Source organism: Meleagris gallopavo, chromosome 1, assembly GCF_000146605.3.
Source record: "Meleagris gallopavo isolate NT-WF06-2002-E0010 breed Aviagen turkey brand Nicholas breeding stock chromosome 1, Turkey_5.1, whole genome shotgun sequence".
In the NCBI taxonomy this organism is placed as follows: Eukaryota; Metazoa; Chordata; class Aves; order Galliformes; family Phasianidae; genus Meleagris; species Meleagris gallopavo.
Window position 1 is genome coordinate 142,562,243 of NC_015011.2, and position 9,887 is coordinate 142,572,129.

Here is a 9,887-nt window from a genome sequence, read left to right on the forward strand (position 1 = left end):
GGACAATGGGGCTGAGGTGAACTATCCCCATGCTGCACCCTCTGCATCTTCCTTCTGATCGGAGCAGCATGGCTGAAGCCCAGCTCCAAGCCATGATATCCCAGGCACCCATTTTTTTACCTACCTTTTGTTTAATTCTCTGGACTCATCTCCAGCAAAGACTCACTTGCAGACAAAGAACGCTAACAGGCTATTTGCCTAAATTCTCATGGATGAGAAAATTAACAACCCCCTCTCCTTTTTTCTTTTTCTTTTTTTTTCTTTTTGTTGTTGCCATGGTCACAGGGAAGGAATTAAAGCATCAAAGCCTTCTATTTCCTGATGATGGATTAAGGAAATTAATAATTTGTCTTATAAAAAGGCAGGTTGTGTCTCTGCAATTAATGTTAGAGGGCCCTTCATGAGGGGAATTTCAGCCTCCTGGGCGGAGAAGGCTAACGCTTTGCTTATTTGCCAGCTTAGAAGTATAGGGCTGCTATGGGGGTCTGTGCTGTACCTCCTGCTTTCATTAGTCACTGCAGATAGGATTTGGCTGCCTAGGCAGTGGTTTCTTTGGGGCACAGGATTAAAAATTCAAGCTCCCCTATAAATTAAGCCTTCTTCTTTATCCATTTCTTTGTGCTCCATCCGTGATCTCTCAGGATTTTCCCATTGCAGGATGAGGAAAAGAAAACTTGGGGGAGAAAATTTCACGTAATTGACTTTGATATGTTGCTGCTTGCTCCTTACCCTGCTTTTCTGGCTCCCTACTGGGGAAGATGTTGTTTGTATGAGCTCTTTCCAAAGGTTGGCTGCACAAGGGGACACCTTCCCCAAGGGCTGCAGGCTTTGCTGTGTGTGCTTCACCTGCCCCAACACTGGGCACAAAGATACCATCCCACAGAGATGCGGTGGTGCCAGATTTGAGCCTCGTTTCACAGCTCCATCTCTGCAGGTTTCCCCAAGAACTACCCTGGCTGCAGCTCCTGCAGAGATCAGCTGAATTCTCTCTTTGCCCTGCCTTTGGGGCTGCTCATGCTTGCAGGACACAGACAGGAGGGAGACACAGTACTCTGCCCGCTTCTGTTCTAGCCAATTCTTTCCTTTGCTTCACCTTTTCTCCACTGTTTCCATTATTTTCCTAAATGATGGCAGAAAATACAGTTCTCAATTCCAGCACTTGCCTTCACAATTAGGAGAGGATAAAAGGCCTCACCAAAACAGGGAGATTTAGATCTTGAGGCTCAGCATGAATGCGTTCCATCATCCCAGACGTCGCTACAGCAGAGAGGTGCTGCTCTGACCTCCCTCAGCCAGGAGCCACATCTCTAATGAAAGAACCTAGCAAGCCACGCAAACTCTTTGTTAAATGTCTCCTTTCATATTTCCTCCTGCTGCATTCAGGTAATATGACCCTTTTAATTGCTGGAGCCCTCTTTCTTTTTCCTGAAAGAGGGTGTCTTGATGTTTCCCACTGAAAGCCATGGAATTAAATTGCCTGCGAGATAGTACCTGGTGAGTTAGCTCAATGCAGTGTTTGTGCCATGGAGCTGTGGCCCACGCTGACCTCCTGGCTTGTCCCTTTGATGCGGTGTCTCAGGCGCTGTGTATGCCTACCTTCCTGTGGGAAGCATAGGAACTTGTTTGTCACTGTTCCCTACCCTGAAATGACACAGGGAAGGAAATGATTTTTTCTCCTCTCCCTTTGATCTGCTTTCCGATGGTCCCTTTCCTCTCCAGATGAAAAACTGCCATGACCTCTTCTTGGAAAAGCCGAGTGCAATTGAGAAGCTCGACTGGAGCTTGCATACCCACCATATTTCTGTGAACTACATGGTGCTGCTCTCCCATTGACTACATTCAGATCACGCTCAGATGAGATATCTGTCTTGAAGATACTACCGCAGTCAGGAAGGCTCCTTTAGTTGATTGAAAGATACAAAACCCTCGTTCCCAGACAGATGGGTCTATAATTAAGAGCTTTAAAATCAATGTTGTAACTCCATCATGGACGCTTCTTTAGCATTGAACATGCTAAATGTGATACTTTTCTCAGATGCTGAGTTAGAGCCCTTAAATTTTCAGTTTCTGGAGACAGAAACCATGTTTACCACTGTATTTGTGTGGTGATGATGGGTCCTCATCATACTGGTGTTACAGAAGCACTCCTGTGTGAAAATACATGGATTTGAAAACACATGGAATCCTGTAAAGTCTGAAAAATGAAAATGTTTCAGCGGATGAGGTATGTCTATACATTGATTGGGCTCACCTGAGAGTGTTCCATTGTTTCCCAATGAATTTATTTTCCTTTGGTCAACGGGTGTACAACACATGAGGTTTAGAACAGGCCCTGGAGGAGTTTATCCTCTCCACAGATAGCCTTTGAGGACTCAGAAATGCTGGTGCCATCTTCCCCACCACACCTTATCTCCCTCACTATGTTCAGGAACTAAATTGGTAGCCCATGCAGCAGCTCATCCCTCAGAACCTTCACAGTGATACCTCACTCTTTTCGGCCAGCCTGCAGCAAGTCAGGGTCACATTATACTGTCAATCTTTATTCTCTCTGTATTTGACACCAGAAGGTCATCATCTCTCCTTTCGCTGTTGTGACTATCAGAATGCTGTTGGCCACGTGCTGATGTATCTTGGCATTCAACATGAGTGTGGGGAGAAGAAGGATTATCAGCCAAAGGAGAGGGGTTGAAAAGCAGACATTGTGCAAAAAGCAAGGCCACAGTTTCACTTCTATCAACATAAGGAATTAAATTTACACATGAATTCCTTTAAATTCCTTTAAATTGCAATGCCCACCTTCCAGTCCAGAGGGAGATGAAGTAAAAATGGAATAAGTCTCAGCCATCTTTCTATTTCCTTTCTCCTAGATTCTAGAGACCCAGCACAGGTTCTTGAGGGAGCTTTACAAATGTCTTCTTCACTGTGACAGTCCTGCTACGAGCACTATATGTTTTCGAGAGGATACAGGGTATGCTTTGTGCCATATGATTTTTTCTTGCTTTCTTTTATGCTTTCTTTCAAAGACTCCTATGTGAATATTTCTGAGTTGTGTCAGACTTCTTCAGATGCCAGGGGAAGTTGTAATTGGAAGCTTCAGTCACGGTGAGAAACCACTTGTTTTTGATTCCATAGATGCTGCCGATGGAACATACAATCATAATCATGTATGCCCACATAGATCTGGTAATCCATTTCCCAGCAGCATACACATTGTCTTTTTGGAATCCTGTGGAAAACCAGGGGAGTTCGTACTGCTTAATTTACACTGTAGTTTTTTATGTTGTGGAAAACTCATTAAAAGATGGGATTCTTCTTCATGTAATGCACCTATCAGGAGAGCATCTGAAACCTGTGTTGCCAGAGTTCAAGGAGCATTTGGACACTGCTCTCAGACATAGGGGTTTGATTTTGGGTGGTGCTGTGTGGAGTCTGGAGCTGGACTCCATGATCCTTGTGGGTCCCTTCCAACTTGGGATATTCTGTGCATCTGTGATTCTATGATTTATGTAGGTGCCAACTGGCAGATAAAGATATTACAGCTGTGACACCTAGCAGCATCACATGGGACTGGCTGATAGCACATGTGGCTGCAGGAGGCTTGAGGATCAGCTGAGAACAAGTGGGCCACTCTGCTGTGTAAAGAGTAGCACAAGACACCTAGACTTGCAGACACAAATTGCTCTGGAGGTCTGGTGACAGGGTACTTTTTGTTTGTCAAAGACAAAGGAGGAATGCAAGCAAGAAAGCTGCCAAAGTTCATCTGCATAAGATTTCAGTGTAAATACTAGAAATTATTTGACTGCATAAAGAGGAAGTCAGACTACATGGCAAAAGCTAGCTAGTATATATAGAAAGCATGATTATTTCAAGTTTGTGGAGACCAGCAATGGAAAAAAAGTAAAGAAAAAATAGCAAATCCACAAAATACCAAAACAAGAATTGTACCTTGATTAAATAGAATAAATGTACTGGAGGGAAAAATATGCAATTTCCTGCTCAATTTACTCCCAAGAAGTTAGCTGGCAAAACTAGAGCACTTCAGGAGGAACACATTCTGTGGCACATGAGATGCCACCAGGCGGGCACGTTTGGCTTTCAGAAGCAAAACCAACAGGCTGGAGAGCCTATTTCCTTTCTGCTACTGTGGCATCATGAAGGAAAGTGCCAGAAATTTGCCAGTTTTGTGATGGCTTAAGACAAGCCCAGAACCAAACACAAGGTAGAACTCCTGTTGATGGTACCCAGGTGAGGACCACTGCTGAAGCAGACCCCAAATTTCACCATGCTGCTGAAACCACTGTGTCTGTGGGAATACAGTGGTGTCAGCAGGAGCAGTTCAGTCAAGATGGAAGATGTGCAAAGCAAAATAATTGCAGAAGATGCAGGAACATGTTGCCCTCTGAGGGGAGTGGGTGTTTGAGACAGAGCAGCAGGAAGGGGAACATCCCAAAACTCTACTGCTTCAGGAAAAGTAAAATCACTCTTGAAGGATGGGAGGTGAAATAAAAATATGCATGCTGCGGACACAGATAGTGCTGCAGACTGTAAGACTGGGATAGCCAGTTTAGAAATATTCATCTTGCGCAAGATGGATAGAAACATAATCTGGTTAACACCCTGGGTAGTGGGGAGAGACTGAAGATGAAGTTGGATATGGGATCATCACACAGCGGCTGTCATCCTGCTTTGGAAGTATTAAAAAAACCCTCGGTGGCATTGTGCTAATGCAGACAGCAGTGTGGCTAAAGATTTAAAACTCCAGAAAGATTGAAAAAAGCTGGGAGTGGATCAGGATATCTACATATTATCACAGGGGGGATCCCCCCCAGCACTGTGACAACAGAAGAAAACTTTAGTGACATTTAGCTAAACTGAAGATGCCCTGTCTGCCCAGCACCTGAGTGTATGTCCCAGTTAAAAACCAGACTTGGCCTACACTGCGGTGCCTTTTGGAGGAGTTTTGCCACCCCAGGCAACTTCGTTGAGGTGAGGATTTGGGCATGTGCCTCTCTACAGACCTCAGGTAGACACCTGAACTTAGGCAGCATGAATAGGGACCCAGCTATGTGAAGTATTCAAGGAGAGGATCGCTGAATCCTGAGGAACGTGAGTCACCCTTTCACATTTGGCACTCTCGGTCCCACCACAAGAGCGTGCTTCAGCACATAGCAGAGAGGCTTTCATGCTTTCATGTCTCAGGTTATGGCAGATGGTTGCAAAAGTCTGTCACGGATATTATCTCAATTTCTATATAGCAATTTCTGGCCACACCAAAGTGGTTGGTTTTCAAAATGGTTATGGTAATAATTTACCGGGTTACTAATTAGTCTATTAATTTTGAAATGGTTCAGAACAAGGTTGAAAAATGATGATTCATATGTATTGTTTATCAAGAAAGATTTCAGAGAGGACAACTACTTATTACAAGTATATCACATTATGAAATCAGCAGCAGCAGAAGAAATGAAAAACCACAGAAAATAATAAAAAAATGGGGAACACTTAATCTACCAGCAAAACAGACCACATTATATGTTCAGAAAATTAATATGAATGATATGAAAACAAAATATATCCCTAGCATTCATGAAGTGTTGTAAGAAGTAGTAAACTTATGCCTCTCATCTTCTGTGCTTACCGTCAATTATGTTTCTTTTGTCTCCTGGTGGATGATTATATACAACTGCCTTAAAAGAAAAGGTCACGTCCCTGTTAGTCTCCAATCCTGGTGTTGTGCTCTGCTGTAGCACCAGTTCTCCCTCTGATTCCTAACTGCTTACAGTCACCCCTTTCAGAGTCAAATTCAAAGACAACCTCCAGGAATTAGGGCCAGGGGAAGACTTCAGTGTTAAGGCCATTGAAGGGTGGGGTGGTGATGCTGGAAAGCCGATGATGGCTGTTTTATCAACTGCTGTGCTCGTAACAATCAAGGCTCCTCACTGTGTTCACTAGGGAAAATGCTATTATTCAGAGTAAATAATATTATTTATTCTTATGCAATGTATGGCAGGCTAATACTAAAAATACTTTATATAACAGTATATAATGCAGTCTAATACCAAGTGCTATTTTTGATGAAATAGCTTCTTTAATGCAGAGGAAAGCCAAGAGAGCATATGTTAACAGCCATGGTAAATGTAGGGTTTTTTTAGCAATTCACAAAAAACTCTTTGGAACAAGGGGAAAGTTTTGGAAACTGCCCAAAAGCTCCAGTCCAAGCAGCAAGATGATGATCTTTTAGACATAGTAAATGGAACAACAGCTGCTTGAAGTTTTGTGATTTGGCTGAGGACCGGCCACTACTATGGACTCCTTGAGAAGAGATGAGCAGCACTTGTCCAGCTTGTACCATGAGCAAGTGGCCCATCGCTTGCCCTGGGCAGGCTGCTCATAAACTATTGACCTCCCTGTGAACCTGGGGGTTCTTTAAGGTGCCCAGAAAGCCACCTTTAACAGCTGTTGACTTCTGCTGGGAAGTGGTGCTATGGCAAATGTGTTGGAGGGCTCTGCTTGGATAAGTTGAATGTCGCTGAATGTGCACTGCCCCTGCTGCTCAGAGGTTGCTGCTTGTGCTGCAAGGGGTAGCACAAAACCCAAGTGAAGGAGCCTGACTCCCAGACCCAGTTTCCCAGCCCTGTAAGTGCAGTCTAATTTACATTCCTCCTGAGTTAGTAAGCTCCAGTTCAGCCTTGAATCCTTCTTGAAAATCCTGGACTGATTCATTTTCCCCCTGAAGAAGCTCCTCATAAACTCTGGCTCACCCCACATACATACATTTCATTTTAATTAAAAAATACCTTGCTGGCATGACAAGCTATACAAGTTTTGCTAAAAATATTAAAATAATTTTTTAAAAAAGAACCTCAGAACCCTCAGGACTCTGTCATAGAGAGATACAATACATCAAACATCTGTCCAGAGCAGAACTGAGGATAGTCGCAGCATTTGGAGTTATAACTTCTTCCCATTCATCATTGTGACTCGTTTCTGATGTGGAGGCAGGTTCCTTTCCAGCATGATCACAGGCCATCCTTTTCTTTTCTCCCATAGCTGTGCACAGGTTTTCCTCAACATTTTTTTCTTTACCGGAGAGTCTTCTACTACTTTTAAGTTATTATTATTACTATTTATTTATTTTTAGAAAACCTCTTCCTCACATTTCCATCCATTTTGGGCATAGAAATGGGATGCATTTCTCCATTTCAATTCTCCCCCTATCACATTAGTTGCTCACTGATTTCTTTTCAGTTCTGCACTGTGCTTTGCCTCTTCCAATTTCCACTCCTAGTTTACAGTCATTGATTCTTTATGTGCTGAGGATCTGCTCTAGGCTGGCACATTTCACCCTGTGAAGCTATCCATTAGCCTCAAAGCACTATTTAAAGCTCTTCAGCAAGTCCATCTTTGGGGCTGTAAGACAGCTGTCGGAGTGACCTGTTTATAGTTTTGATTTTTGGTTAGGCAACAAGCTTTTGCTCCATATACTCCCTTCCTGTCCCAGAGGAGGAGGAGGTATAGCTCACAGAAACCTGTGCAAAGTGTTGGGAGCTGTGTAAGCAAGCCCCTGGGAAATTCAGAACAATGAGGTGGAGCACAGGTACCACCTCTGGTATGCGGTCAGGCAACTCCAGCTGCTGGGGTTCTTAGCCAGCATCTTTTTTAGGTGTTGGGAACGAGCGAGAGCAAGCATACCAATTCAACACAACAGAGGGATACTTCAGAGGAACACAGTTCATAAGTTTTGTTGGTTGTTGATGTTGCCATGTGTTGGTGTTGTCATGCATTGCATTATCAGTTGTGGTGATCCTCTGCTGCTGAACCCAAATTTGACTGGCCACGTATGGCAACTGCTGGTGTGCTGGACACACAGGGCTGAAACAGGAGAAGCACAGTTATGTCAGTGCACACTCCACTTGAGGGACATAGTGGTACCTCTCAGCCCAGCTCTGAGCTATGCCACTCTCCTCCACCAGCCTTATCCTGTGCTTGCTTAAGGATATCCCTGCTGAGCTCAGCTCAAAGCTTAGGCATTCCTGGAGATGTCACAATCACAGAACTGCAGAAGTTGGAAGGGACCTCAAGAAATCACCAAGTCCACTCCCCCTGCTAAAGCAAGGTACCACAATAGGTCACAGGTAAGCATCCAGATGGGTCTTGAATATCTCCATAGAGACTCTACAACCTCTCTGGGCAACCCATTCCAGTGCTCTGTCACCTTTACTATAAAGAAGTTCTTCTGCATGTTAGTATGGAACTTCCTGTGTTCAAATTTCAGGTCATTACTCCTTGTCCTATCTCTACACACCACTGAGAAGAGACTGGCCTCATCCATTTGCCTTCCACCTCTTTGTAGGCATTTATAAACATTAATCAGATCCCTCTCAGTCTTCTTATCCCCAAGCCGAACAGACCCAAGTTACTCAGCCTTTCCTCATACAGGAGGTGCTCCAGGCCCTTTATCATTTTTGTGGTCCTCCACTGGACTCCTTTTAGGAGATCTCTGTCTTTTTTAACTTGGGAGCCCAGAACTGGAAACAGTAATCTAAATGTGGCCTCACCAGAGCAGACGAGAGGGGGAGATCACCTCCCTTGACCTGCTGGCCACACTCTTTTTAGTGTCCTCAGCAAACTTATTCTTGTAGTAGCGTTGATGTATGTACTTAACTAATATCTTAATTCCTTTTGGAAGGTGTCTTGCAGTGACAGGAGTGCATTTCTTGGCTATAAAAAATCCTTTGCTCTTCACCCACATACTTAATTTCGAGAGCAAGTCAGCCACACAGCAGAGGCATTCTACCTCTGAGCCATTTTGCTGAAGTTTCCAAAAGTGTGGTCTAATAGATTTAATACTTAGAGTTATTTGTACAGCACTTAATACTTAAATGTTACCTATATAGCAATTAACATGGTATGCAATAGTTCAGCAAAACAAAGTACGGCTAGACTGCTTAGAGGAGGAAAGGCAGCAAAGCAATGTCACCAATGTCACCTCATTTCTCACGTCTTTACAGTGGAAAAAAACAAAAAAGTAGCCACAGGTAAAGGTAGCCTTGTACACTGTCTGAAATCATGACCAGACCTGTATATGTTGAAGAAGGCAGTAAGAAATTGCACTGTGACATAGCCATGACCATCTTTTGTCTCCAGACCACAGCTGATCCTGATACCTCATACAGGCTGGCAACCCTGCCTGTGCCAGGGGGACTGATATTTGATGATCCTTGTGGTTCCTTCCAACCCAAGCCATTCTATGACTCTGGGCATCCCCCACCCTTTGGCCCTCTTCAGTGCTCATGTCCCTGGAGCATTTTGGTGCCCCATCAGAAGGTGGGCACATCCCTGCCAGCTCAGCACCTCACAGCAGCTGCCCAGAAGCTGACTCAGACTCCACGTGGCCTGCCCAGCTATGTCCCATGTCTCAATCTGGCTCCTCCATAAAGGCCTCTGCAGTTTCCCTGTACAAAAAGTCTCCTTGTGTTTGGATAATTTAGGAACTAAATTTAGGTAATTTAGGAATTATTATATTTTTTTTTAAGTTAATGTAGCACAACTCTCAGTGCTCATGCCATTCATATTATTAGTAGCCTGTTTTTTAATCCTCTCTTCCTAGCCTCAGTGGTATCCGTGGCTTAAGGACCCACACACTAATTATATTTGGTGTAATAAAGTATTTCCTTTAGAAACAACTCCTTAATTTATACAGCAGAAATTGTCTACAAGGTGTCATTTCATTTACCCCACCTATTATTCATTTCTTCTCAGAATAAGTGTCCCAATTTTTTCAGTCTATTTGCAACAAGCTTCCATCCTCTCCCTTCATACCTGATTTGAAGCCAAGGGTGAGCCCTGTGCACAACCACTCCATGGTGTGCTTCCAAGGTGCAGTT